At 36.5% G+C, this 27,395-nt stretch overlaps 1 long non-coding RNA gene across 1 annotated transcript in view; it reads left to right on the top strand.

Moving 5' to 3' along the window:
* The first annotated feature begins 3,492 nt into the window (after positions 1-3,492).
* Positions 3,493-27,395, top strand: part of LOC149774589 (uncharacterized) — a 37,449-nt gene continuing 13,546 nt past the window's right edge. The window contains exons 1-2 of the long non-coding RNA XR_016416783.1: positions 3,493-3,654; positions 4,887-5,358. This is a non-coding gene — a long non-coding RNA (uncharacterized LOC149774589). The remainder of the gene's footprint in view (positions 3,655-4,886; positions 5,359-27,395) is intronic.

Below are 27,395 nucleotides of genomic sequence, written 5' to 3'. Positions count from 1 at the left end.
TTGTACCATACTTGCGGTTCACTGATTAATATATGTGGAATTTACGAAATCTCTGTAGACGTTTTATTTTATACAGCAACAATTTAAAGGTCTCCATTGCGTTAGTATAATGTCAGGTGCCGGTAATAACCCAGAATCTTCACATCAAACGTTGACTATGACTAAATAACCTGAGACTAATACATTTATTTTGATATACTAGGATTTTCCGTGCAAAGTTGTTTCTTTTAGTCTGACAGTCCAGTGGCGCGCATATAAAGCAGGACGTTAACCCTATGTTGATTGTGTTAACATGTGCCAGTATTTATACAGATCACATGACCATTATGCATGACACACTATCTCGTGTCTCAGTATATACGTAAAACTGGGTCATATTAATGGTAGGAGTCTATTCATGTACTTATTACTTTACGTAATTAGTCTCCGTTCCTATTTGTCGTGTATTTTCCTCTTATCTTTCATTATTTGTATCCAATAGTATTTGTGTTTATTTTCTTTTTCTAACCTTAAATCACTTTTATGATTGTAATCAAGTTATACATTATACTTTTTTTTTAAATTAATGATTTAACATCATTAAATCTTTTACTGAAGGGCATACAGATCTTGATGATAATCATTATGTATTTATAGACATAAGTAATGGATATGAATTTATTATTCTTAACAAAAAGGAAAACTATGTCTATTAATTTAAACATTGTTGCTAAATTGAATAGCAGCCATTGTACTCTTTCCTCTATGTAGGTGAATTATAAACTGTTTGTGCGTCTGTGTTGGCGTGATATTTGGATTTTCAATTTAGATTTAACAATTTGTTCAGTCATATAGCTACAATGTCTGCAGTGTGGCAGTTTAAAGTGATGGCTAGGCCACCGGAGCGGTCTTATACACTGTTAGATTCATGGACAATACAAAATGACTTCTACGGTCTTGCCTTCGCCTACCTGAGCAGGCCTGGGTTGTTTTCCCAAAAAATATTGGAGAGTAACCATCTGCAAAGAAGCGTATTGACAATGAGGTTAGTTTCCTTTATTTAAAAATAAAAATATATTTAGGATGGTTGATAAAGACATAGTCATAAAATGTCGTATCAGATATCTTATTACCCTGTTCTATAATGCCCCGAAACAATATCCTTTATAGTTAAGTAAACACACCTGGTATGAAAATTTGAGTTACCTCTCTTGGAACCAAAATAAACACATTGTGTTCAACATTTCATTAATATGTACATCGTATATCCTCAATGAAATGTGGAGTTAGTCATTTTCAGCCATCAAATAGCATGAGAAAAAAAATCTTGCTCTGATTTATGGAAAAATAATTATATTTACTGCATTTGTTGAAAATTGAATCATTTAATTAAAACAAATGAAATATCATGGTTCGAAAGAAAATCCCCCCCCCCCCCACATTACATGATCGGTTCCTAAGTTTCATTTCTTTGGATTAAGGTCTCACTGATTAGTCTCGTATTTTAACTACCCTCTAAATTTTAAGGTAGAAGGCATGAACCTAACTATCACAAGCCTAGCATTATAAATTCACACATAAGCTAAATCTTTAATGTGGTTTAGATTTACTATGAGTTATGCTTGGAAATGGTTGGCTTGTTGGTGACTGCCTGTCACAGTTAGATGAGCATTGGAGATCAAATGCGTAACTTGGGCTGCAAATGAGCAGTCGACTTGGCTTACGTATTTACGTGTGTCTGCTACAGAGGTAAATATCTAAAGATCTAGATGGTTGAGGGGTGATGAAAAATATGCTTAATTTATTATAGTACTAGTGAACTTTATTCATTCATAAGGCACATACTGATTCTTTTAGCTGACTTGTGACATGAAAATATTGAAAATAGCTAATTCCTGTCAAAAATGAATGTAAAATTTAGGTGTTGGTGGCAGTTGGTTCAGTATAAAAACCACCATTTGCATCAGGAATTAACCTGATTGCTGCAGTCAAAATCTCACATGCATACTTTCTGAAAAATTAGTTTGTTTTTATTTGTATCTTCAGTGTAAAATTATTCTCATTTTTCTGCAATAAGTCATTGTTGGATGAAAATTCACCAGATAAACTGCCCAGTGAGACCAAAGAGTAGTACCACCAACCGGAGGATCTTGGCCTCAGTTGTCAATTACAGTGTTTCATCTGACAGCATATTGCCAAATGCGATCGAAATTATCAGGCCGTGTAACGAGTACCGAAATAAATCGAGTAGGAATCAAAGAACAGAATGACCGAGATCAAGGCATGACATGTCATGGTTTGAGTTAGACGTAGTATCGTATTTGAGTGGGTTCCTTATGTAGAAATAAAATTTTCCGTAGTTTTGTTTCGCATACTTTTAGAGACGGCAAACAGAGAATGCAATCAGAACACACACAAAAATACTATTTAAATTTATGTTGCGGAGTCTGAGATAGATGTTCATTCCATCCAGGGAACCAGTCTATTTTTTTTCCAAAAATGTTTAAAGAACATACAGTACCACTTATGTGGAAACAATGCCAAACAGTCTACAGATGGGTGATAATCTAAACTACATCTTATATATGTTTAGAGGGACATAATTGGTTGATAATGAATATTATTTTATTGAGAGGTTTTCATATTTGTAAAAAATTGAAACAATATTCAATTGCTGTAATTTCAGTCCTTTCAAAGACTTGACTTTAGAACACACGGTACTAAAATTAGGACCCATTTCTTTCGGTGCGGAATTGAAAGCGTTTCAAAAACATGTTGATCCCAAAACATTCCGCTCTTCATAGAGTTTTCTCAACGGAGATGATTGATGCAAGGAGGAGTCTATACTGAGAATTATATGTGGTCATAATTATTTATAAAATTTAAGTTATTGATTTATTGTGTGTGTGAAACGATGGTGTTTCAAAAGGTTTACTATGTGCCTTGAATTATAGTACCCCGATTCCTAAAACGTATAGTAAAGAATGTCGTCCATATTCATATATTTGGTTTGGTAAACAGACCATTATTTCTTTTTTATCATGTTCTCATTGGGCTTTTTATCCAGTTCTCAAAGGAGTGAACTAAAGTTAAATAAATGACGGGTTTCAGACTTGCTTCATCTGAAATGACGTTGGTAATCAATCAAAGATATGGGTTTTTTCATATCTGAGGGTTAGACCTACATGTAAGACCTAGACGCTGATATTTATGCTTTGGACGTCAGGGTCTTACTGACTAACTAACAGCGCTGTGTAGCGTGCTTTTGTTTCGACTAATAGTACAACGAAAGTCAAATATTCAGGAATGCTTCAAACAACTGACAACTAAAATAACGACACTTTTCTACAAAGTAAAGTCATAATGTTTTAGTCAGACTTTACTTACTCTGATGTCTTTTCTCTAAAAAAATTCAAATTCTCACAAATGAAATGGACCTGTTTCCAAGTTTCCTTGGCCTACATTTCAGTTTGCTGGAAAGCGATGAAAGCCGGGATTGCCGAAATCGGTTTACGTTGAAATATTATTCTTTGACGAAACGAATAAAAATATATCATGCGAATCTACCTCGACTACCATCGCATTTCAACAAATTCAAATGCATGTCAGCGGATCATGAAAATGCGTCCATTTGCTGGAGTCAAATTTTGATTTCACCGGGATAAAAACAGCACAGTAAGTATATTACTTACATAACAATTTGTGGAATAGTGTTGATATGGGCTGCCAAGTGTGTGATATATTCCTGAAATTTTGACTGCTCGTCCCGATGTCAACCGACCACGGAACACGCTATACAAGCCCGTTATTTCGGTAGTAAGACATAGCACTAAAACAAAATTAACATGTGCTTTGTCTTCCATTGTAGGACTAATCTGAGGGTTGACTCGGTATATATAAGTTTCATGGCTGCGTATGCTTCTGAGGTCACAAAAAGTGCGCCGACTGACAAATGACCGGTCAGTGTTGTTTCAGAAGTGTGTGAAACTCTAACATCCTGAATTGGCACTGAATATACCGTCACTACTCAGTAAAAGTTCCATCATCGTATATATAATATATAAAATAATAGAGTCATATCTAAAGTCATTATGCAACATACATGGGTTTTCTTTTATTGCTGCCTATGTTTTTCAGCAAAAACGGTTCCAGGATGTTTTCGCTAGATAGTATCTTGTTAACATACATACGTTAAGTAACATAAATAATACACTCTGAGTAAACAATCCAAGGTTTTACTGAGGACAGGGTTACAGACATGTGATTTAAAAGTCCTATGTACAAAGAGACAAGTAAACATATTATATTGAAGATTTATTATTCTGTACTAAAGACCTATATGCACCATTTTGTTCTCAAGACCTGTATGTATTGCTCTGTACTCAGGTCCTATAGGTTTTACTCTGTACTCATGACCTATGTTTTACTATGTACTTAAGATATGTATGTACTATTTTGTACTCAAGAACTTTATGTATTACTATGTCCGCAAAATCTGTATGTATTACTCTGTACTTAAGACATATGTATTACTCTGTGCTCATGGCCAATATGTTATACTCTGTACTCAGGTCCTATATATTTTACTCTGAATTAAGGACCTATAATTTTTATTTTCTACTCAAGGTCTGTATGTATTATTCTGTACTCAAGAACTATGTGTTATTCTGTGCTCAAGAACTATATGTATTACTGTGTACTCAAGACCTATGTGCATTACTCTATACTCATGACCGGTATGTATTACTCTGTACGTAAGACCTATATGTATTTGTGAAGTGTCGAATTTTTAATTGTATTGAACCTTAAAGTTGAATGCATTGAGCATTAAAATTTTATCACATTTAAGCTAGATAAGTCTTTTTAAAAGGTCACTTCGATCTTTCTTCTTTTCTCTCCCGTTTCAGTGTTAAAACGTGAAAGGCTAGTATGTATGACTCAGTGAGATTTGACCAGGGCATTGCAACGCTGTCCTGGGAAAGCAAACATTTGAGCTACCAACCATAACTGCTTGACAGGAACCCATGTCAAATTATCATTTTCAAAGGGATATTGAGATGCACAGTAGTCCAGAAATTCTAAGCTGTCTAAATCTGACGAAATAAATGATTATCTTGGGATAATTTAGGAACCGCTGCTTACGATTGGCAAGAGTAAATTAAGGCGTACATTTTAGAAGTAATTTGAATTTAAAGTGACGACCTGGGTCGAAATTCTTTAGTCTTACATTTTCTCAGAGATGAAGAGTGGCTCCGAGGAAGCCTAAAAAGAATAGTGCTTTCCAAGCTAAACCAGAAAAGGGGACCGGATGACTGTCTTGTAAGAAAAGACAGGTTTTAGTGCTAGGACACACAGTTTGTGAAAGAGAACAGCATTAAGGTACACAATTTTAATTTTCCACGTAATCTTCTATTTTTGATCCTTTGTTTTATGCAGATGTGTTTGATATGACAAGGATCCGTATTATGTATCGTTTATTAAATTTCATGGAAATATGTTAATGCTAGAGTTGTTATGCAATTTATCTCTTTAATTTTATGATTGCTTTGGCTCCTTTCTAAATTACTGCGAGTGACATGTCAGCATTGCCGTATTCCTTTTCCTTCTCTCTCTCTCTTTCTCTCTCTCTCTCTCTCTCACTCTCTCTCTCTCTCTCTCTCTCTCTCTCTCTCTCTCTCTCTCTCTCTCTCTCAAACTTTTGCGGGCCATCAGCCGGAACATGTTCGCAGTTTGCACTCTTTCCCACTGTGTAGCACAGGTATGGAACTATTTGTCCTTGCGTTTTCCTAAACTCACTTCTTTTTCTTTGAAACCGAATCTCTCGTTCTTAATTTTCAACATGTTCGTCCCATGGACAATTTTAATGAGAAAAGTACTTTTTACTGATCTCGGAACCAGCTTCCACTTCCACAGAAAAAATTTGACTGACGGAAGTTTGCATGGAAAATTACTTAAAACATTGAAATTTTTCTTGGAAATCCCCCCTCTCCGATCGTTTAGCTTCGCCAATCAGGATTGATTATCTCGAAGCGCCAACATTTTAATACTCCCACCGACATCAGAATTCTTGTATTTAGTCCGCCTTAATTAATAACATATTCTGGAAAATATCATTTTATGAAACCTATTTCAAATGGCCCTAGTTTTCTCTGGATTGCCGCTTTCTCATCGTTTCATCTACATTATCTTACTTTAACATCTCTGTAAGACTGTTATCCTAACGGGTTCTTATTAAAATCCAATCGTGCCTCCCAAACAGAACATATCCCATTTGTCGCATTCTACAATTTAGTGCGGACCTAACCCATACGTCAAAATTATTGGTTACGTGTCACGCTGACAACGACAAAATGTCTTGCCACAAACATCTACAAAAATTGTGAGCCATTAAATTTTATTGATGGAAATGTTACATAATTGTCAAAATAAGTTTGTTCCTTTAAATTCAATGAAATACGATTTCTTTTCTTCGCTGTAACCTGTACATGCAATGAAATATGATTTATTTTATTCGTTGTATCACTTACACGATATAATTTTTTTTTTGTTGCTGCATCACATATATATATATATATATATATATATATATATATATATATATATATATATACATATACATACATACATATATATATATATATATATATATATATATATATATATATATATATATATATATATATATATATATATATATACATATACATACATACATACATATATATATATATATATATATATATATATATATATATATATATATATATATATATATATATATATATATATATACATACATACATACATACATACATACATACATACATACATACATACATATATATATATATATATATATATATATATATATATATATATATATATATATATATAATTATTTCTCTCGTGCTCTCTATTGATACTACAATGAGGAGTATGGATTAAAAAAATTCTTTCACAATCTCGCATGATATAATTATATTTAGATACAAAGAATTCATTTTCCCAATCGTCTACAGATTTTTTTTACTCAAAAATATGCCGTAATCAGAAGTCAACCGTTCGAAAGTAAGCGGAACAAAATTGTCAATGAATATTAGAGGACGAGAGATTTGGGGTTAGGCGATCAGTATGGGTAGAATTGGAGTAATGCTTCAAGGGAGTCCTGAGGTTTACGACAGAACTGGCTTGAAGTCTTCGGTTTGCATTCGGTCGTTTTCGACTATCTGTGTCATCGTTGTACCTTTTGAAGAGAAGTCTATCATCGCATGCTTAATGCGGAATCCATTGGTTCCTAAGTTTGCAAAATGTTCAAACAGATACACGCGGATCTTTAAATTCGCCGTTTACACGAATGTTATGCAGTTGAATATGAATGTGATTAGTTCCCATTATTATCTAACACAAATTTAAGAATTAAGTTCCAGCTAGCATGGTCGGTTGTTTTGGCGTCCAGCCTCATTTTGAGGTGTCAAGACTACTAAGCTATATTTAGTTCAAAAAGGAAAGCTTTTACCTCTCTATATCACACGCTCAAGTTTTTCACAATCTCAGTCTGGCATCGCAATAAACTGAAAGGTAACACTAACGTGCACTAGACTGTGCCATACTACGTATACAGCAACGACGGTATACCCCCCCCCCCCAACATCTGAGTAAACAAAATCAAGATCACCGGCATAACGGAGATCTGATAAACACCGATAAAAATGGATGTAACGCTTAACTTTGGAATCCAATGGCTACCTGATTTTCTTAACTTTGGAATCCAGGGCTGCCTAATTTTCTTAACTTTGGAATCCAGTGACTACATAAATTTCTTAACTTTGGAATCCAAGTTAGCCGGTTTGCGAGAGAAACTGGAGAGATGATCATCGAGAATACCGCAAAGAGTTCGAGGAAAGATAAGGAATAGAATGTAAATAACACGACGAAAACGGAGAGATCAAAACAGACAGCCGTATAACCAATAGCATTTTTAAAGATGCCACAACAATAAAATCAAATGGTATGACCAAAGCAAGGGGCATGATTCTAAAAGCATTAAGGCAAAAAGTTAAATCAGACAAGACATTAAAACTACTGAAGGAGTCATTAAATGATTTGTTCCTAATGTGGCTAAACATGACAAAGCCTGAAGGTATCATTAAGAAAAGAAAATTCACATATTAGTCATGCCCTGCCATGTTTATCATTTTGATGTTTTATTCCAAACAACAGAGAAAATATTTTCATTTTTCAAACATTAGAGACACGAAAACCAGCGAATACAGGTCAAACAGAGATTTTGTGGAAAGATGAGAAAGAAAATAAAAAGTCACAATAAGCTACATGGAAGAGGGCGATAAAGTGTGTGGGGGTGTAGTGGTTGTTTAGGGGTGGGGTTCTTCTTATAGACTTTAACGAATTATGAGAAGTTCCCCTGGTCCTTATTCAGAAGGTTAATTCTGGACACTATTATTTATTGACTAAATATATTTATGGCTACGAGCCCCCAGTCAGCAATGCCGACAGTTAAATTAAAAGAAATACAAAGATGAAATTTAAACAATAACAATTTAATAAATGAAATTTAAAAGAATTTAAAGTAATCAATGTCTCTCTTTCACCCAATGATCCCTTTGATCATCATCTGAGTTCACAGTGTGAGGAGATTTTTCCCTTCTTGAGTGCTAGTCATCTAAATCTCTTCGTTCCCTTGTCTTTCTCTCCTTTCGTGATCTCCACTTCCGCTTCCTCTTCTATAATCCTTGTTCCTTGCCGTTATCTTGACTTCCGGTTCCCCTTCTAGTATCCGGAACCCTTGACGGTATCCCTTGAGGTCACCCGAAATTCACTCGGTATCTCTCACCGTCACCCGAAATTCTCTGAACTTCTCTCGTCCCCCGAAATTCTCTGAAATTCTTTCGTCCCCCGAAAGCTTCCTGTTGAAAGGTATAATGCATTAGCATAGGGTTATAAAAATCTTCCCTCACACTACGTCACTGAACTGAACCATCAGTTTAAGGCGGGACATTTGGGTCGCGCATGCGCACACATCGAAATTCCCATACACTTCCGCCGCTTACAAAAATGGCGCCATAACACAATCACACAAAGGATTCAAATATCTACATACTGAGCCCTATCAGTATATACATACAAAATATTTCAAATATGATTGTACTAAAATATTACTACGATTAGTAATATGACTATCTATATATTTATATATATTTCCTACACAAGCGTACCAAATCCACAATATTCACATTCAAATGGTGATAAACGGCAATCCGTTACTCAATGGCAAAATCTATCATTACGTAAACAAATTTCTTGTCTACCAAAATATAACTACGCAAAGAATTACAATATTAATTCTTATAGCGGCTAGCGAGCAATACAATTCTTCACAAATACAAATCGTCCTTTCAAAAGGGCGTAAACGTAATAATCCACGAAATAATATGCACACATATTACTAGCGAAAGAAGAGAACATTTTCGCCTCACAAATAAGGTGTACATAGTAACATTATGAATAATGATGCAACGAATCAACATCGTAATCAATCGTAAACAAAGGTACTAGCTAAAGTCATGAAAAAAATGCAAAATATTAAGGTCATAATTAACTATTCATACTTCAATACAAGTAAAATGTATACATACGACAAATTCTCTTCAATTAACAGCAGTCGTATCAAGCAGAATCAACGTAACATCAAACTTACCTGATCGAAGCTATTTCATGAATTTCCTAAATTCCGCCAATTTTTACGAATGGCTAACGGAGTGTGTGTCACTGCGACTCTTAAACACCAACTGACGAATTTCAGGCTTGTACAAGTCTTATGCCAGTTTCTCGAATCAAGTCCCACCTACAATGCATCCCGATTGGATGGCGACGGACTCTGGTCATTTGATCGAACTGTCAATCATAAAAATGTCAGTCTGTGTGTCCCCATGTACTGTCCAGCCTACCATTGTCGGCTTCCGGCTCTTTGAAGTTGTCTACGTCACGTGTTCCCATGTACAAAGATTCCCGCCAGATTTCCACTCAAGAGCTCAAACAAAGACTGGGTTACGTAAGAGGATTAGCCAACTTAGGTACTTGGAAAAACAAAGCTTACCTGGCTCCACTTACAGACTTATAAATACATGTATAATACAAGGGGTTGGGGTAAAACATCACAAAGTGATGTATCCATCTGAAGAGTAGAGGTAACAATATATCGTCTGGAATGAATATTTGTACAAAGGCAACAAATAAAGTACCCCAAAATTAGACAGAGAATAGAAACAAAAACGAGCTGTTTGATGAATATGTACGAGAAGCTGACATCATAATGCACGATTAACATAGAAAACTCCATGGCAGTGGAAAGGGTTATTTATCACTTTACCAGGACTCAAATCGTATTTCTATTTGTTCACTAACTTGCAGGATCAGCAAAATAAATCATTTACTGGTCGTGCCCGAGTTTTACTGATCTCGCTAAAACGAAACAGAAACAGGTTCAGTTTATAGCCAAACATATATTATTTAGCATCAACTCAAAGCAACAAGAAGTATTTCGCCAACAAGACTAACGAAAAGTTGAAGTTCATGCTCAGGTTTCTTCAAGACAGTCTTGTGAAAAGATGCCACAATTTGCTCTTCTTCTTAGGAACCAGCTTTCTGTTTTCATTCCACACATCCTCTGCCATTATGTGTAGGGCGTTTGCATTGTGTGATACTTGGACGATTTGTCAAAGTTGTTATGCCCGCCAACTAATGTAGTACTCATTGCACTTTCGTATTTCAATGAATACTCGGTGCAGAAGTTCACAACATCACCTCCTTTCCTGGGTTGCCATTTTAATTCATTTGCACCCCAGTTTTGGTACTTTCTTTGTCTTATCTCTTGTTTATGTTTGCAATCGCGCCCTGCCCTCGTTTGTCGTCATCAGTTGGCGCTGCTAACCTTGAACATGATTCCACATGTTTATATTTGTTACCAGACAATCTATTAACTGTTATTAAACGTGACCTTTTCAAGATGGTCATTCATAGCCTGAAAGCCTATACATTTTGACCTCTCCGGTGGCCTAGTGGTTAGAGCGTCCGCCTCGGATGCGGGAGGTCGTGGGTTCGATCCCCGGCCGAGGCAAACCAAAGACTTACAAAAATAGGACTTACAGCTGCCTAGCTTGGCGCTCAGCATTAAGAGGTTAGTATTAGGACTGGTCGGTCTGGTGTCAGGATAATGTGACTGGGTGGGACATCATGTTACATGTCTGCGGCATGATGCCCGAGTGCTAGACATCACTATAAACTGTCACACTACAGACATCTTAGCGATATGGCTGAAAAATGGTTAAATCTACGTTAAAAATCCAAATCACACACACACACCTATTCATTTTGTTCTCATCAGTAAAGGTATCGTTTATTGCAGGCTGTTGGCCTGGCTAGTTCCACCAACGCGAAATATTGTTTTGACATTTAACACACTAATTAACTCGGTGACTAGATGAGTGTTTTAAAACCTGTCCAGTTGAGCTTTTATTCCACCTTGTCAATTACAAGACTTTGGTAGGTACTTAGCTAGCACAACACATAGACCGAATAACCATTAAGGGATATTTCGACTCAATACCATTTCATTAGTTGTGATAGGTGATCGGCGGTTAATTTTCATCGGCATAACGAATTAGTGCTGGATTTTACTGATCCGCGGGCATAATCACTATCCGCTGGATATGGCATTAGCGTTAATTTCGAACATTGCTATACAGGGAAAATATAATTAGGTTATTATGCAAATGCTCTGGACGTTCTGAAATCAGAAATAGAATGCCAATGGGTAATCGCACAGCAATGTATTGCCATCTATACTGCCCTGTTTATCTGATGCTGCAAAACTCTCGGATCTCTTTGTGCTCAGCATTTTTTTATTAGAGCCATAGTTGTCAACTTCTAATATGTAGGTATCGAAAATACTCATTAGCTTGCATGTGACAAAGTAACTTTCAGTGTAGCACATTTTTATTTTTCTAAATTCTTTTGCTATGTTAACGTACTTAAAGTGAGCTAACTAATTTATTGTATTTCATTGTTTCACTAGACTTGGGTAGCGTGCTATACTTGCTTATGGTTTTTTGAATATGACATTAATTATTTAGGTTTAACACATTATTGCGAAATTTGGTTTTCACGAGCTCTTCCACGTTCACATTAACTCTTTGTTGATTTCTCATGCTGATATGTTCATTTCGTCGGTTGTAATTTTGTTTTTTATTTACTTTGAGTTTAAGCAATCTGTACATCTTTGGTATTTTGTGCCTCGTTTTTTCCATTTTCTCTCTCATTTTTTCTCCTGATACATTTATAACACTATACCAAATAGTTTTATCTCAAATATTGATTTGAGCGATTTTTATAGTTACGTTTCATTTCTCACCAGAAGAAAACCGTGTGCAAGCTGTACTGGATTTAACTTCCTCCATCTTGTGTTAACACTCGTACAATATCAACTGACAATGTCTAACAGACAATGTCACATGTTAAAAAAAGTTGTGTAAAATGGTCGATGAATGATTTGTAGTTGATGTGGTAGTAGGCATGATTACTAAACATTTTTTGAATACATTTCTAGAGACGTTTAAATTTGGTAAGCCTCAACCCATTTTCATTTTGAGTTAAATAATTCCACATTATGGACCTTAATACTCTATTGAACCTTTCCATTAGAAATATTTTTCGCTGAATAAGATGGTGTTCATTTTTTTATTTCTAGGAAATATTTTCTCTGTGTTAAAACTTTTTTCTTCATCCTTCCAGGTTTTGAATCTCGTACGGTTTCTCACATTTTAGATCAAGCGTATTTTCAAAGGACATCTCCCGTTGTCAGAATGAAGTTCTATTCATTGTTGTCATTTTGGTAGTTTTCATGTTAACAATGTCTGCATGCTGTTAGTCATGAAGCGTACATAGACATCTTTTGTGGTTAACAAGTTCTCCATTGCTTGTGTATTTTGGAAGTAACTGTTCAATTACTCAAGCTTTTATTCAGCATGTTTTATTTTCTTTTTGTTACGTTTAATTAGTAGATACAAGTTTTGAACATTATTCTGTTACGGTAAATCCAGGCGGTATAAAGCATCCAGATATTATACAATTTTCGATACATTATCTTTAGGTTTTATATGGTTGTACAAAGGTTACCTTCTTTTATGAGCAAATTCAAAATTTTCTTCAAACCTTTCAAACGTGGGAATGATTTCGTTGTCATTCCTATGTTTGAAGATAACACAGTTTCCAGTTATTGTTTTCTTTTAGATCGATGTTGTTTCTGACCTCGAAACCTTACGAGCTCTTAAAGGTGTAATACAAATTTAAGCGAAAGAATATCTGTTTATTTACAAATGCATCATTTATTCCTTGTTCATCCTGCTCCCTCTTACTATCGTGACTGACACTGCTTGTCTTAATGCTATCATCGCTAAAGTCAATCTGTAAATTAGCATCGTTACTTAATCTTTATAGTATATGCTTTTGTGTTTCAAGTCAAGAAATCAAACATTTTCAATCTTTTGTATGTAATTTTGTAACACAAACAGCTTTGACCACACATCCTAAATGGTAAACAAATATAAATACATCTTGATACCAACGTTAATGTTTAATATTAAAGTCATTAAATATTTTTATCACCTCTCTAACAACATTTCAATGTATTACAACCTATCTTTGGTAGATGATGTTTGAGTAGAACATTTCAAATAGGTCTTCGCTAATTATTTACTAACTCAGACTGGTCTAATAATTTGAAATGTTATTTTTGATAGACTTGTACAGACAAGCGAGTAGTCTGGTGTTTAAGTATGATTTTTAATGTTCTAGTATCCTAACAAGGAATTTTAAAAGACAAAAAATATGATTTTTCTAGCATACAAATTTCCTGCTACTTACATGATTCTAGACTAACTCTTTTTTTGGGGGGAGGCGGAGTTGATCCTGTGCAGAAGCTTAATGCTCAAAATATTCACGGAAATACAAAATAAAAAATTCCTCTTTTTCAGTTTTTTTTTCTAAAAAGTAATATTTTGTATTATTATATGCTAATTTTTTTTTCTACGTTAACTTTACATTGTCAGAATCGTTCAGTATTTTACGATATTGCACACTTTCATTTTGCATGCACGTGCATAAAGGAACTACTTTCTATTGTAAACAAACAATGGACGTAAACGCCAGCACTTTTGATTTGTAAACAAATGATGTACACTCGCGTAGCAGGAGTTTTACGTTGTGGTTGTTTAAATTTGTTTCTGAATGAAGTAAAGCGGACGTTTCGTGCACTGCCGCATACCAGTTGCTTTGGCACATTCCGCGTTAACTTTCTGATACAGTGTTTCGGATTTAGGCTAGCTATACAATAGACGCAAGAAAGGGTCCTTACAAATAACATAGAAGTCTCAAGACATAAACTATCTTCTTTAGCTGGTGATAAGAATGTCAAAAAATATACTTAAAGTTTTACATCCTGAATTTCCTCAAAATGTGCTTTCTTAGTTCTGCATATCCGAACTACATTAGCCATGACATAGGTTCTCAATCTTGATTACACATCTGGTAATTGTACTGTAATTTCGAATATAAGTGCAATTACATCCTCCTTACTGCACTCAGAATGAAATAAGCATTAAATTCCATAGCGTCTTTTTGATAATTGCAATTGAAAGACTTCATTTTTTCCCACATTATGATTTCAAACATTCAATAACAGAAATAGAAACACATTTGCAGATGTCAACCCGCTTCTCCCTCGCTTCTTCAATCCGATGTATTTCACGTGGAATTGTCACATATAAATCCAGTCCATAATCACGAAATTTCGTAGAATCGAAAAAAAAAATACCAAAATCTATTCATTCCAGACCAAATAGAAAAGTTGTTGCAATGCGCATTCATTCACAATATGACTCCAAATTTCAATTTTAACTAGACGCGCCATTTTCTTTCGAAATTTATGTCGAGCAAGCGACTAAGTTCAAATTTATCTGGGCGGAGTTATGTGCGCAGTAATAATGTTGTTCTTGTATAATGATGAATCTGCGCTTATGTATTTAGTTTGGAATACGACATACATGCAGTTATTTTGTTTCTTGTTGTTTATTTTGTTAATATAATTTAGCATTGGGTAGAATAAAACAATGAGCATATAATAAAAGGTTACTGCATTTGTATGGGAAAATATGAACTCGTTTTGTCGGATGAATATATTGCACTCCTATTTACATCCGAAAAAAACTCGTTCATATTTTTCCATACAAATGCAGTAACCTATAATTACCGTGGTCAGAATGATTAGTACATTACGTTCAGTGTCATTTGTATGAATATCTTAAAACTAAACCATTAGTAATGTATGGGGATAGTTAGCGACAAAGGAAATCTACATTACAGACCCTCCCCTTGAGAACGTTTAACGACAAGACTTTTCAGATCACCCTGGGAACGTTTAGCGACATGGGGAATTGAACAGGGGGAATATTGGGACTGTATAGCGATAAGGAAAAGTGGGGTTATTGTATAGGGATGATATGAATGGAAAAAGTGAGGTGACGTCATAGTGATGGACATTTGTAACATTGCTGTAAGGGGCTGACCTCAATTGAACGAAACAGCAGGGAAAGAAACATAGAACGCTTTGCGCGACGGGACTGGCTGGACATATAGAATCTATGTTGGGGTTTGGACTGAGACAAGGAAATCCCAGTGAAAGGGTTGCATTATTTGTCTCCCCACAAGGCTTGCCGAGTTTGGAGACATATAATGTAACTCCGCGACTTGGATTTCCTTGTTTCGGTCCAAACCCCAACGTAGATTTTTTTTCTAGCCCAATATTTTCCTTTAAAGTAAAAAGAACTCTTCACTAGAGTAATATAGTTCACGTATAAATATTTACATGCGGCTCATTAATACAAATATGTTAATGAGTGCTATTGTGTGACCGTTGCATCCGAAATAAAGTTTATCCGCGTGTTCAAAGAAAAATAACATATAACGTCGCATAGTAATGAGGTATTATCACATTTAATATATGGATTTTATATGAAATTGACAATAAATAATTAATATTACAAGAAACTGTTTCATTTTCATCAGTTCCAATTTTATAAAGTTATATTGTAAATAATGAAAGATACTGGGTACTCACCTCTACTGTAGTTATACTTAGTACAAGCTGTAACGAAGAGTAACATGTTACATTAGTTTATTCATATGTAATTAGTGATCATTATCGTATATAGCTTTCCTTTTCTTTGGAGGAGGTGAAATTGTTTGAGGCATACTCGTATAGCCCTTAATATTGATTGTAACAATCCTCTCGTGTATAAAACATCCTCCAAATACCGACCCTAGCGGATAACCATGTGCTAAACTTTCAAGTTCACGGATTCTTTGAAAATTTATTTTTATGTCTTGGAAATATGGCAAGTGCTACAATGAAATTTGCTTATGGAGTAATGTGTTGATCGATACATGATTCCTTCTGGCTGGTAAGTGCATCATTTGTCATTAAACATTGTAGCTATATTTTTTATTCAACTGGGGCACAGTGGAGATGCCTAGTAAAATTAGAATAAAGCATGTTTGCCATAACACATTTCTGGCTGTTACTAAGTTTTCTGTAGTTGTTAAGAGAGTTGGGAGGCTATGAAGTGTGTAGGTCTATAGCCTATGTGCATGGATCAGTGTTTTCTGTCATAGTTCATTTCACATAGCATTGAGAATTTTATCCTTTCTATAATTTTCAGGTCAGCGTCAGTAAATGTAGCTAACAGTATATAATTTGTTTCACACGAAGTATATAAAACTAGTTAGGTAGCTTTAGCTACATTAATTACGCTGACCTGAAAACGTACTGAGCTAAGTCTGCATATAGGATAAAACTTACCATGCTGTGTGGATAAAACTAGCATATTACCAAAATGTTCGACATCGTATGTCTCTCTCGAAATGTTTTTGTATGATGTGTTCTCAAAGATGGATTGTTATTAAGTTACTATGTTTTTGTAATGTATTTGTTGTTGTTGTTGTTTGATTTTAGAACTACGTCAGGCACAGCAGAAGAGATCAACGGTTTCTATTTCCAGAAGTAGTTCTGAGCGCGTGGACACCTTGACTGAGACGACTGGTCTAAGATGACTAGACTGAGCTAAGAAAAGTAAGGTCAACAAAACAGCTAGATTTCTCTGACGCATGCATACAACATACATACGTAGATTGATGAACATCAATCTATCACACCTAAACTACAAAATCTACAAATAAAAACGTTTAAGGCAAGAGAAAAAATATCTTTTCGAGAAGTGGAGTGGCTCTGAAAAGGGCCTTCGGTATTTCTGTTAACATCTTTCCTTTAACATAGAGGGCAACGCATAGGTCTTCTTCTCTTCCTCAAATTTCTTCTAACTTATGGACTGTTGATGATGACTCTCTTCATACAGCCATATCTCTCCACATAGATCCTTCTTTTCCAAACGCTTGCATCGGTGATCTTGATGATTGTCCATGATGATCTACGTCTTGTGACGAGGACAGGTGGAAGGAATGAAATGAAGCAGGTTATTTATAGTGGAAGAGCGAATCGAAGCGGTTTGAGTGTGTGTTTTTTTAAACCAATTCTAGCACGCGTTACAAACTTCAGTCTCAGTGCGGAGTCTGTCTCCCAATACGAAGAGAGTTTCCTGTGACGTGACATTCCCTATATAGGTCCGCTAGCTTCTGTGCGCGGTGAATCATTGCGACAATTTTCAAATTTGACGGAAACTTAAAAGGTGATGAATTGGGGTGCACCAGTCGTGGAGATGAGAAGCGATGGCATGGTAGTGGCTACCAAAGTCAACACAGTCTTACTTCCAGAAAAGACTGATTGTAATTAGGATTTAGTGTATTTTCTTTCTTCTTTGCAAGAATTTGTTCCGGTACCAGTACCTTCGCCACCTTCTCCTTCCTTACCATACGTCGAGGATTTTAAACAGAGACAGAAGAAGAACTGGAGAAATTTTGATAGAGTCAGAAAGAAGCAAAAGAAGCTTTTCTCCTTCAAAAGTGACAGCGAGAAGAAGAAGAAGCAACAAGAAGGAAACGACCAGAAGAATAAGCACCAGAGAAGAAACAAGGTCTAGGAGAGAAGGAGGACAGTGAAAGTCAAACAGTGACGGTACTATTAGACAATTTGGCAGAGTTTAGGAGTCTGAAACAAATGTGTCAAACTTCTTTAATACGACCCAAGAGAAAAAAAACTTTCCGAGCCAAACAGCTCAACACAAATAATAGGCCTGAGATACCAACTCTAGTAATTTCTACCAAATTATCGACAGAAGCAAGTCCAGAAATAGGCATTGGCCGTGGCAAAGGCTTAAGGCCGTTAAAGCTGATTACGTCCCGTTCCTGAGTTCGCTTTTAAAAAATCTAACCTGACAGACCTTTTCAGAGCCACTCACCTCTCCCAGAAAGAAATAGGATTCATTTTGCCACAATCAATTAAAACTCAAACTTCCTTTTCTGCTCATGATGTACGTGTTTGAATGCGTTAGTGTAGGTCTATTCTGTTACAAATTTTTACAACCCAATTGACAACACAACACTGTAAAATGTTCATAGACTTCTTCTTTGTCTTTTTGATCACTCTCTGTTTTTTTTTATTTCTTCAGTTTCAACGGTTTTTCCTCCTCTTCTTCCTCAATTTCGTCTCGTTTTCTTCACCTTTCTCTCTGTTTGTTCTTATTTTGGGGAGAATATTTCTTCTCTCTGTTCTGAACCCATCTCTTCCTCTTGCTCCTGTTTTTTCTTAGGGCATTCTGAAGACCTACGTCCTTTCTCTTGACAATGATAACAGGTATTTTGACTTTTGTCTCTTCTGATACCTGTTCTGCATTTTTGACGGTCTGGACACTCTGTAGCAAGTATATTGACTTTTATCTTGAAAGGAGGGGCAGTAGTCCATCGGCTTATCTGAGGAAAACTTTCGTATGACACCTCGCAAAGCTCTGATCAGAATTTCGATCTGTGTGGGCTCTTCCATCGTTCTGGTCGGATTGAAAATGAAATGAATACTGGGAGGGAGACATTGGCCATTTATAAAGAGAAGACACTGGTATGACATTGATACAAGGGATCATGGCGCTTAAAATGCAGGCATTTGACCTATGACAGTCAAGATGAAACGATCGCATTATTTCGTGGAGAAAGTGTTTATGTAATTGATTAAATTATTGTTTTCATATACGGGGGCTTGAGTCATTCTGTTCTATATATCTGCTCAGATCTCTATTATTCTGTCAATGAGTTTACTCGGTCCGGGCAATAACACAGAGGGCGATCATCTCCTAGATAACGAGAACCGAATAAAGCGAACACCTTGTAAAGAAGGTACAATCCGCCGATTAACCCACCCATACAAGGGGGCTACACTTTCATTTGGTGGCCCCCGTTCGAAATCCTGTGGTTTCACGAGGATTGCCCGCCTTGAAAGATGCCGCATTTGCTCACGACAAAGAATGTCTCCAAAATGTCATCATCGACAAACAAAACCTCAAAAACTCTTTCTTGAGAGCAGGCGAAAGTGTCTTGCTTCAAACGGGTAACAAGATTTTGGGTCGGCGAGAAACTCATATAAATGCCCTGGACGGTGCCGAGTCAGGCATTCCTGCTTCCTTGACGTCACATCAAGGACAAGGCAGAAAGAGATGACGAATATATCCTTCCAGGACTTCACATCCCCAGAACTAGAAAGACTAAGAAAAAAAAAGAACTGTCCGAGACTGAGACGTTTTTGATTATAAAAGAAATCACTTATAAAGAAAGAAAGAAAATGATGCACCGAGAGTCTTGCGTCTGTTCCTAGTCGGAATTGGATCTGTTTGCCATGCCACCCACCATGGCGATGCAAGAATCCCAGTTTGTCTAATTTCATCCCATCTCCTCTTTGACGGCATCAGCTCCTATCGTGCCTGAAATCAAAGGATAGCTTGAAGATTACATCGATCTGAACAGCATCAGTGGAAGTCTACCTTGACTTCACAACGTTGTCAACCTTGTAAAAATAAATTATTTGAAAAATTGTTTGTTTGTTTGTTTGAAAATATGTTTATGGATAATTGTTGGTTGTTTGCTGCTTGCATAAACAAATGTGTTTTGAAAAATTGTGTCAGTCGTTTGTTTTCAATTTTTATCATTATACATGCTCTTTGACTCCTCTCTATCCCTCTCCCTAAAATCAACAATCATATCTTTCCGACCCGACAAAATATCGTTGGGATATTTTTTCTATCTGACCATTCATTGTTGACTCGTCTTCCTATGAAGATGTGTTCAAGGTTAGCCAAGCTGAACGAAGCTTACGTGAATTCACATCGTGTCCGGTAAAGCCTATACCCAAGCCTGAAGAGATAGATAATTTCAGAATGTTGAAAGGGACTGAAGACCTGATAGAAGAGCCCTTGAGAGAGAAAATCAAGAAAGAGAAAGATGAGTGGACAGAGAAGTACAGACTTCAGAACCAAAGAGAGCAGAGAGAGCAGCAACAGCAGCAGAAGAACCAAACAGAGGTTTTGTAGACTGATGTATGGACACGAAGTTCTCCTTCTCTTTCCGAAGAAGCAGACCCTATCCTGTGGGAAAACCTGCCGCCAGACAGTGACGAAATCTTAGACGATAAAAGGTTGCTATAATCCTTGTCCACAAAACAACCCTTTTCAGGGCTACCCCAATAATCTAGAAAAAACAAAAACATACTAGTTCAATTGCCCAAAAAATGTGTATTTGTCTTTGTCTTTACGTTAAAATTAGAAGTGCATCTATAAGCACTTCATTTCTTTGTTTTATGTCAAAATATAGAAGCGTGTCTATAGGTACTTCGTTTCCGTAGCTTGTCAAAAAGTTTGTGTTTTTGTTTGTAGTTAGTGATTGCAAATATAAAAAAGTGAGTGAGTGTTTCTTTTAGGTAAGCTTGTTTCATTTTTTAAATCTGATGATATGGGCAATGTAAGTTTTAGTTTTAGAGTGTTTTCCTTCTCGTGCGTGCTTCACACTTATAAAGGGTATAGTTTGTTAATCTGGCTACCCATCGTTGACGTATCAACTTCGAGAAAATGAGTTGCAGAAGAGCGAAATTGTTGGAGCCTCAGATGCATCTGGAGTATGCCAGGCGCATACTAGATGATCTGACCATGGAGGCCATAGCAGAGAGTGCTAGGATAGAGGATGAGGAAGAGGAGAAAAAGAAAGAAGAGGAGAAGGAAAAGAAAAGAGAGATACTGCTTCACCTCATGCTGAGACCGCTGTATGATGTCAAGCCTGAGGTGAGGACGCCTCCACCATTACAACCAGCACGACAACCAGCACTACAACCACAACAACGTCACCAGACGAAGTGCCAGAGATAAGGAGACCTCATCATCCCCGACTGCAAAATAGAAGACAGATGGAAGTCTTCACTATCCCATAAAGTGAAGACTGGGATGATGTACCAATCAACCCACTTTTGCGCTCCTAAGAACAAATGTCTATTGGGAGCAGGATTGGAGTAGACGTTGCGTGTATCAGGCCAGGCCTGGGAGATGTCAGCATTAAGCAGGTGTATCTGAAGCTCAAATACCGCCCTTCTCGGGGCTAACGAAATCTCTAGAAAAGAGACTATTAAAGTTGCCAATTTGTGTTAATGTGGAGTAGTGTGACTATAAACACTCGTTCCTTTGCTAATGTGATTGTGTGTGTGTGTGTCTTTGTAATGTTTGCATGTACGTTGTGTGGATAGTATATCTGTTTTTTGTTTCTTCTTCCTGTGTGTGGATAGTAGAGTTTGTGTATGTATCCGTTCGCCTACGTTTGTGTGGATAGCATATATTGTGTTTGTATTCTTTCGCGTACGTTTGTGTGGATAGTAGATATTGTGTTTGGTTGTTTCCTACCCGTGTTTGGATAATATATTTGGGGTTTGTATGCGTTCGCGTAAGTTTGTGTGGATAGTATATTTTTGATTTATATGCGTTCACGTACTGTTATGTGGATAGTAGATAATACGTGAAGTTAGTGCAAGGAATGTTTTCCTTCAAGTCCGTGCTTGACAGATATAAAGTCGAGTGTTTGTCATTCGCGCCATAACCTTAAGATACGCAGCTAGATTATCAAACCACCCCAATTCACACCCCACCCGGGTAGCCATCAATAAATGTAATAAACCATTCAGCAATAAATTAGTACCCAACGTACCTGCAGGCAAACACGTACATCAACTATTTGGACGATTACCAATAGCCAACTTCCTGGCTGAAATCACTACAACCTATGACACAATGCCATGGACTAACATCAAACCATCAATCAACATACAACTAACGAAACTTGGCAACAAAAACGAACAGGAGCTTAAGATAAAATCAATTTCCACAATAGAAATAATGACTAATACCCTAATTCAGTCAAAATTTGCACTGATTGATCCAAAATAGCAGAAACCCCTAGAACAGCAGCAGCAGTAGTAATCCCTGAATGGAACATTAAAATGGGAAATAGACTACCGGATCATTGCTCCATATACCCAGCTAAATTCTAGACCATCATGGAATCCCTAAGATGGATTAAAGAAAATAATATAAAAAAGCAGTAATATTAAGTGACTCGCTAAGCGTCATCTCATCTATCCTCAACAATAACACCGACTAAAGAAAAAAATTCCTAAAACAAACTTACCTGTCAATTAAAAAGCTTAATAATAACCATCAAATAGTTGATTTCATGTGGATGCCATCTCACATTGACATCAAAGGAAATGAATTAGCTGACCAAGTAGCGAAGCAAAAACTACATGACCCAACTTATACTAACCTCCACTACAGTGTCAATGAATTGATAAATATAACCAAACATTATATCAATAGGATATGGTAAGAAAACTGGAACCGAAATACTACAGGCAGAAAACTACACTCCATCATGAAGAACGTCACCAGATTTAGGAAATAAACAAAAGTGAACAATAACGATCAAAGGATCATAAACAGAATTTACAGAGGAAAGACTCAAATTGGCCAGCAGCTTTGGGTAATACATAGGACCCCAACCCCACAACCCAAACTGCCGGGTTCCAGAAGACCTAACACATATACTCAACACCTGCCACAAACTAACAAAAGAAAGAACCAAACTAAAAATGGAGAAAATAAGATTGGAGACCCGGAAACATACCCAGAAATTTTAATGAATAACAACCCTAACCTCAATCTCACCTTTGTCAACCTTGTAAAAATAAATTATTTGAAAAATTGTTTGTTTGTTTGTTTGAAAATATGTTTATGGATAATTGTTGGTTGTTTGCTGCTTGCATAAACAAATGTGTTTTGAAAAATTGTGTCAGTCGTTTGTTTTCAATTTTTATCATTATACATGCTCTTTGACTCCTCTCTATCCCTCTCCCTAAAATCAACAATCATATCTTTCCGACCCGACAAAATATCGTTGGGATATTTTTTCTATCTGACCATTCATTGTTGACTCGTCTTCCTATGAAGATGTGTTCAAGGTTAGCCAAGCTGAACGAAGCTTACGTGAATTCACATCGTGTCCGGTAAAGCCTATACCCAAGCCTGAAGAGATAGATAATTTCAGAATGTTGAAAGGGACTGAAGACCTGATAGAAGAGCCCTTGAGAGAGAAAATCAAGAAAGAGAAAGATGAGTGGACAGAGAAGTACAGACTTCAGAACCAAAGAGAGCAGAGAGAGCAGCAACAGCAGCAGAAGAACCAAACAGAGGTTTTGTAGACTGATGTATGGACACGAAGTTCTCCTTCTCTTTCCGAAGAAGCAGACCCTATCCTGTGGGAAAACCTGCCGCCAGACAGTGACGAAATCTTAGACGATAAAAGGTTGCTATAATCCTTGTCCACAAAACAACCCTTTTCAGGGCTACCCCAATAATCTAGAAAAAACAAAAACATACTAGTTCAATTGCCCAAAAAATGTGTATTTGTCTTTGTCTTTACGTTAAAATTAGAAGTGCATCTATAAGCACTTCATTTCTTTGTTTTATGTCAAAATATAGAAGCGTGTCTATAGGTACTTCGTTTCCGTAGCTTGTCAAAAAGTTTGTGTTTTTGTTTGTAGTTAGTGATTGCAAATATAAAAAAGTGAGTGAGTGTTTCTTTTAGGTAAGCTTGTTTCATTTTTTAAATCTGATGATATGGGCAATGTAAGCTTTAGTTTTAGAGTGTTTTCCTTCTCGTGCGTGCTTCACACTTATAAAGGGTATAGTTTGTTAATCTGGCTACCCATCGTTGACGTATCAACTTCGAGAAAATGAGTTGCAGAAGAGCGAAATTGTTGGAGCCTCAGATGCATCTGGAGTATGCCAGGCGCATACTAGATGATCTGACCATGGAGGCCATAGCAGAGAGTGCTAGGATAGAGGATGAGGAAGAGGAGAAAAAGAAAGAAGAGGAGAAGGAAAAGAAAAGAGAGATACTGCTTCACCTCATGCTGAGACCGCTGTATGATGTCAAGCCTGAGGTGAGGACGCCTCCACCATTACAACCAGCACGACAACCGGCACTACAACCACAACAACGTCACCAGACGAAGTGCCAGAGATAAGGAGACCTCATCATCCCCGACTGCAAAATAGAAGACAGATGGAAGTCTTCACTATCCCATAAAGTGAAGACTGGGATGATGTACCAATCAACCCACTTTTGCGCTCCTAAGAACAAATGTCTATTGGGAGCAGGATTGGAGTAGACGTTGCGTGTATCAGGCCAGGCCTGGGAGATGTCAGCATTAAGCAGGTGTATCTGAAGCTCAAATACAGCCCTTCTCGGGGCTAACGAAATCTCTAGAAAAGAGACTATTAAAGTTGCCAATTTGTGTTAATGTGGAGTAGTGTGACTATAAACACTCGTTCCTTTGCTAATGTGATTGTGTGTGTGTGTGTCTTTGTAATGTTTGCATGTACGTTGTGTGGATAGTATATCTGTTTTTTGTTTCTTCTTCCTGTGTGTGGATAGTAGAGTTTGTGTATGTATCCGTTCGCCTACGTTTGTGTGGATAGCATATATTGTGTTTGTATTCTTTCGCGTACGTTTGTGTGGATAGTAGATATTGTGTTTGGTTGTTTCCTACCCGTGTTTGGATAATATATTTGGGGTTTGTATGCGTTCGCGTAAGTTTGTGTGGATAGTATATTTTTGATTTATATGCGTTCACGTACTGTTATGTGGATAGTAGATAATACGTGAAGTTAGTGCAAGGAATGTTTTCCTTCAAGTCCGTGCTTGACAGATATAAAGTCGAGTGTTTGTCATTCGCGCCATAACCTTAAGATACGCAGCTAGATTATCAAACCACCCCAATTCACACCCCACCCGGGTAGCCATCAATAAATGTAATAAACCATTCAGCAATAAATTAGTACCCAACGTACCTGCAGGCAAACACGTACATCAACTATTTGGACGATTACCAATAGCCAACTTCCTGGCTGAAATCACTACAACCTATGACACAATGCCATGGACTAACATCAAACCATCAATCAACATACAACTAACGAAACTTGGCAACAAAAACGAACAGGAGCTTAAGATAAAATCAATTTCCACAATAGAAATAATGACTAATACCCTAATTCAGTCAAAATTTGCACTGATTGATCCAAAATAGCAGAAACCCCTAGAACAGCAGCAGCAGTAGTAATCCCTGAATGGAACATTAAAATGGGAAATAGACTACCGGATCATTGCTCCATATACCCAGCTAAATTCTAGACCATCATGGAATCCCTAAGATGGATTAAAGAAAATAATATAAAAAAGCAGTAATATTAAGTGACTCGCTAAGCGTCATCTCATCTATCCTCAACAATAACACCGACTAAAGAAAAAAATTCCTAAAACAAACTTACCTGTCAATTAAAAAGCTTAATAATAACCATCAAATAGTTGATTTCATGTGGATGCCATCTCACATTGACATCAAAGGAAATGAATTAGCTGACCAAGTAGCGAAGCAAAAACTACATGACCCAACTTATACTAACCTCCACTACAGTGTCAATGAATTGATAAATATAACCAAACATTATATCAATAGGATATGGTAAGAAAACTGGAACCGAAATACTACAGGCAGAAAACTACACTCCATCATGAAGAACGTCACCAGATTTAGGAAATAAACAAAAGTGAACAATAACGATCAAAGGATCATAAACAGAATTTACAGAGGAAAGACTCAAATTGGCCAGCAGCTTTGGGTAATACATAGGACCCCAACCCCACAACCCAAACTGCCGGGTTCCAGAAGACCTAACACATATACTCAACACCTGCCACAAACTAACAAAAGAAAGAACCAAACTAAAAATGGAGAAAATAAGATTGGAGACCCGGAAACATACCCAGAAATTTTAATGAATAACAACCCTAACCTCAATCTCACCTATATAAATATAATTAACTTTAAACACGAATCTGGGTTACAAAATAAAATATAAAACCAAAATTACACAATTCAATTGTTATCAACTAGGATACTGGCTAACAAACCAAACGTAAGGACCAATAAGAACAGATGCCTTTGACATATCTTAGCGACCCGAGTATTTGGCAAAGAAATCTATCTTATCCAAATAATTTTAGCCAGAAGATAACATCACATAACTAGTACAGGCTAACAAACTTAAACACAGGGAACAAATAAGATCAGATGTCTTTGACACGTCTTAGCGACCCGAGTAATCGGCAAAGATATCTGTCTTAATCAAATAGATCTAGCCTGAAAATAAAATTAACACCAAACAAATCTAACCACATAAAATAACACCTGACAATAAGGCAACTACGAATATAAATAGGAAGGGGAAGAAAAAAGAGCGGATTTTTTGGTTTTCCACCCTTTTTCTTCGGAAAAAGGGAGAAAAATAGAAATTTTCATTTTTTTCTTTTAAAAAAAAATTTCTTATATTTAATTCGCTTTTTCATATTCAATCTAACTATTCCTTTTCCCCTTTCTCTAAACAATACTTGACTAACCTAGAATGCATGTAACACCACTAATCCCTCTGAGAATACGCTAGCCAAAGGTGACAGTAATATTTATACCACGATTAATTCTAGGTTCCCAAAATTAGAGCGTATAAGGTGGTCCAGCACCCAAGACCATCAGGACCCACTGCACAAAGTAGCAAAACTATAAACAACTTAGGAAAGAAGAATCACAAATTAGCATCTATAAGGTGGTCTAAACACCAAAGACCATCAAGCACAGCAGCGCAAGGCTGCAAATAAAACAACGATAATTTAGACCAGTAAGACTCTTAAAACAGAATCCTTCGTATAAGGTGGTCTCAAATGTCCAAGACCATCAGGACCAGCCACACAAGGTG

The sequence above is a fragment of the Sinohyriopsis cumingii genome, unplaced genomic scaffold, assembly GCF_028554795.1.
Source record: "Sinohyriopsis cumingii isolate HCF-2022 unplaced genomic scaffold, ASM2855479v2 utg000198l, whole genome shotgun sequence".
NCBI classification, from domain to species: domain Eukaryota; kingdom Metazoa; phylum Mollusca; class Bivalvia; order Unionida; family Unionidae; genus Sinohyriopsis; species Sinohyriopsis cumingii.
This window is presented reverse-complemented; position numbering and strand designations above follow the sequence as displayed.